Source organism: Triticum aestivum, chromosome 7D, assembly GCF_018294505.1.
Source record: "Triticum aestivum cultivar Chinese Spring chromosome 7D, IWGSC CS RefSeq v2.1, whole genome shotgun sequence".
Taxonomy (NCBI): domain Eukaryota; kingdom Viridiplantae; phylum Streptophyta; class Magnoliopsida; order Poales; family Poaceae; genus Triticum; species Triticum aestivum.
In genome coordinates, this window is record NC_057814.1 from 592,840,065 (window position 1) to 592,844,594 (window position 4,530).

The following is a 4,530-nucleotide window of genomic DNA, read 5'->3' on the forward strand; positions in this document are numbered from 1 at the left end:
ATGTCCGATCATCACGTGAGATGGAGTAGTTTCAATGGTGAACATCACTATGTTGATCATATCTACTATATGATTCACGCTCGACCTTTCGGTCTCCGTGTTCCGAGGCCATATCTGTTATATGCTAGGCTCGTCAAGTTTAACCTGAGTATTCCGCGTGTGCAACTGTTTTGCACCCGTTGTATTTGAACGTAGAGCCTATCACACCCGATCATCACGTGGTGTCTCAGCACGAAGAACTTTCGCAACGGTGCATACTCAGGGAGAACACTTATACTTTGATAATTTAGTGAAGGATCATCTTATAATGCTACCGTCAAACAAAGCAAGATAAGATGCATAAAGGATTAACATCACATGCAATCAATATAAGTGATATGATATGGCCATCAGCATCTTGTGCTTGTGATCTCCATCTCCGAAGCACCGTGCTTGTGATCTCCATCTCCGAAGCACCGTCATGATCACCATCGTCACCGGCGCGACACCTTGATCTCCATCGTAGTATCGTTTTCGTCTCGCCAAATAATTGCTTTTACGACTATCGCTACCGCTTAGTGATAAAGTAAAACTATTACATGGTGATAGCATCTCATACAATAAAGCGACACCATATGGCTCCTGCCAGTTGCCGATAACTCGGTTACAAAACATGATCATCTCATACAACAAATTATATCACATCATGTCTTGACCATATCACATCACAACATGCCCTGCAAAAACAAGTTAGACGTCCTCTACTTAGTTGTTGCAAGTTTTACGTGGCTGCTACGGGCTTAGCAAGAACCGTTCTTACCTACGCATCAAAACCACAACGATAGTTTGTCAAGTTGGTGCTGTTTTAACCTTCGCAAGGACCGGGCGTAGCCACACTCGGTTCAACTAAAGTGAGAAAGACAGACACCCGCCGGTCACCTTTAAGCAACGAGTGCTCGCAACGGTGAAACCAGTCTCGCGTAAGCGTACGCGTAATGTCGGTCCGGGCCGCTTCATCTCACAATACCGCTGAACCAAAGTATGACATGCTGGTAAGCAGTATGACTTACATCGCCCACAACTCACTTGTGTTCTACTCGTGCATAGCATCAACGCATAAAACCAGGCTCGAATGTCACTGTTGGGGAACGTAGTAATTTCAAAAAATTTCCTACGCACACGCAAGATCATGGTGATGCATAGCAACGAGAGGGGAGAGTGTTGTCCACGTACCCTCGTAGACCGACAGCGGAAGCGTTATCACAACGCGGTTGATGTAGTCGTACGTCTTCACGATCCGACCGATCAAGTACCGAACGCACGGCACCTCCGAGTTCTACACACGTTCAGCTCGATGACGTCCCTCGAACTCCGATCTAGCCGAGTGTTGAGGGAGAGTTTCGTCAGCACGACGGCGTGGTGACGATGATGATGTTCCACCGACGCAGGGCTTCGCCTAAGCTCCGCAACGGTACTATCGAGGTGTAATATGGTGGAGGGGGCACCGCACACGGCTAAGAGATCTCAAGGATCAATTGTTGTGTCCATGGGGTGCCCCCTGCCCCCGTATATAAAGGAGCAAGGGAGGAGGAGGCCGGCCTTAGGAGGGGGCGCACCAAGTGTGGAGTCCTACTAGGACTCCCTAGTCCTAGTAGGATTCCACCTCCCATATGGAATAGGAAAAGAGGAAGGGAAAAAGACAAGGAAGGAAGGGGGCGCCCCCCTTCGCTAGTCCAATTCGGACCAGACCAAGGGGAGGGGTGCGGCCACCCTTGAGGCCCTTTTCCTTCTTTCCCGTATGGCCCAATAAGGCCCAATACGTATTCCCGTAACTCTCCGGTACTCCGAAAAATACCCGAATCACTCGGAACCTTTCCGAAGTCCGAATATAGTCGTCCAATATATCGCTCTTTACGTCTCCACCATTTCGAGACTCCTCGTCATGTCCCCGATCTCAACCGGGACTCCGAACTCCTTCGGTACATCAACATACATAAACTCATAATAAAACTATCATCCTAACTTTAAGCGTGCGGACCCTACGGGTTCGAGAACTATGTAGACATGACCGAGACACGTCTCCGGTCAATAACCAATAGCGGGACCTAGATGCCCATATTGGCTCCCACATATTCTACGAAGGTCTTTATCGGTCAGACCGCATAACAACATACGTTGTTCCCTTTATCACCGGTATGTTACTTGCCCGAGATTTGATCGTCGGTATCTCGATACCTAGTTCAATCTCGTTACCGGCAAGTCTCTTTACTCGTTCCGTAACACATCATCCCGCAACTAACTCATTTAGTCACAATGCTTGCAAGGCTTATAGTGATGTGCATTACCGAGTGGGCCCAGAGATACCTCTCCGACAATCGGATTGACAAATCCTAATCTCGAAATACGCCAACCCAACAAGTACCTTTGGAGACACCTGTAGAGCACCTTTATAATCACCCATTTACGTTGTGACGTTTGGTAGCACACAAAGTGTTCCTCCGGTAAACGGGAGTTGCATAATCTCATAGTCATAGGAACATGTATAAGTCATGAAGAAAGCAATAGCAACATATTAAACGATCGAGTGCTAAGCTAACGGAATGGGTCAAGTCAATCACGTCATTCTCCTAATGACGTGATCTCGTTAATCAAATGACAACTTATGTCTATGGCTAGGAAACATAACCATCTTTGATTAACGAGCTAGTCAAGTAGAGGCATACTAGTGACACTCTGTTTGTCTATATATTCACACATGTATTATGTTTCCGGTTAATACAATTCTAGCATGAATAATAAACATTTATCATGATACAAGGAAATAAATAATACTTTATTATTGCCTCTAGGGCATATTTCCTTCAACGGCAGCCACACATCCATGCTGAGACGCGCTTGTTGTGCCTCGTCGGTCCCCATCAGACTTATGTAGAAGTCGTAGATATGTTGGGTAATTTCCGAATGTTGTAGAAGAAGCCCCTGCTCCGACTGCAACCTAAGAATTGAGCATTTCCTGCGTCTGCCGTTCGCGTACGCGTGGAAATACTGAGTGTTCGCGTCTCCTTTGAGCGTCCACTTGAGGCCACCCCTACGCCTCCAATATTCCTCCTCAGAACGCAGCAGAGCTTCGACTTGCCCTTCCAAGGCGTATCGATGTGCCCATTCTTGCTCTGAAAAAGGACGTGTGTCCGCTTGGTTGTCAAGGAGGGTTATTTCAGCAAGAAGCCTCTCCCTGAGGATCTTGTCAGCACGCCCCTGGTTCGCACCCCATCCCTTTAGGCTTGCGCGGAGGCGACCCCCGACAGCGATCCAAAACTCCATAGGGCCGCGTTGCTGGCCTGCGAGTTGGATGCTTCGCAACCATCTCTCCCTAAAGATGGAGTCGAAATCAGGGACCTCAAACCACGCGGTTTCAAAGAAAAACCGCGGGCTGCGGCGAATCCTATCCTCCCCTGAGGATAAGATGAGGGGCACATGATCCGAACCAATCCTTGTTTCTGCAAGGAGCGAACAGAGTGGAAACACCACTTCCCAGTCCGGAGACATGAAAACCCGATCCAAGACAGATCGCACCGGGGCTAGTTGCTTGTTAGTCCAAGTATACCTTGCCCCAGTTCTGGCCACTTCCCTAAGTGCCATAGATGCAATAGCATTATTGAACATAGCCACCCTAGGCCAGTTAATATTGTGGTTGTTTTTGTCTGCTCCTGACCGGATCAGGTTAAAATCACCTCCCACCATTAACGGGAGTTGAGCTACCGCAACCTCCCTCACCTTGGCTTCGAGTTCTCCCAAGAACTCGGCCGAACGTGAGTGATCTGCTGGTCCATAGACTTGCACGATCACAAGCTCGCGAAGCGATGCTCGCACGCGGATGTTGGCAGCAATGAAAAAGGTGCCGACCTCCCAGGTCAGCACCTCGAACGTGGCGCTGCAGAAACCGAGCAGCATACCACCCGAATGGCCCGTTGCCGGCTTATGGTGCCAAACAAAGCGCTCAAGGGGGTCTATGGCTAGGATATCATGGTGTCTAAACTCTGGTCTGATCGTTTCCTGGAGACCTACGATATCAATGGCTTCTTTCCTAATATATTCTTTAAGTTGGGTGCGCCGACCTGCGTGGCCGAAGCCACGGATGTTCCAAAGAAGCGCGCGCATCTAGATGACGCGGTTACGCAAGCGCACCCCCCTTAAGGTGATCGCCTTGGCCACACGCCTCACCTTGCCGCAGCGAGGCGAGGAAGGAGCAGCAACCCCTGTTGCTGTCTCCCCTTCGGGCCGAATCGCTAGCGACGTCGAGGGCTCAGCCTCAAGTGCCAGTCGATCCGCGTGTTGAGCAGCCGCCGCTGCCAGCGCCGCCTGCGCCATCTCCTTCGCACGCACCAGCGAGATGAGTTCGCTCATCCCACCCTCACCCATCGGTTCAACCCCACTCTCTCCCAAGACCTCGCTCAAATGATCATCCGAAAAGGAGTCGAGAATCGTAAAACGAGGCAAGGGATTACCTGAGGTTTCCAGGTTCTTCTGTGCTTGTAGGAGTTGGGCGCGTTG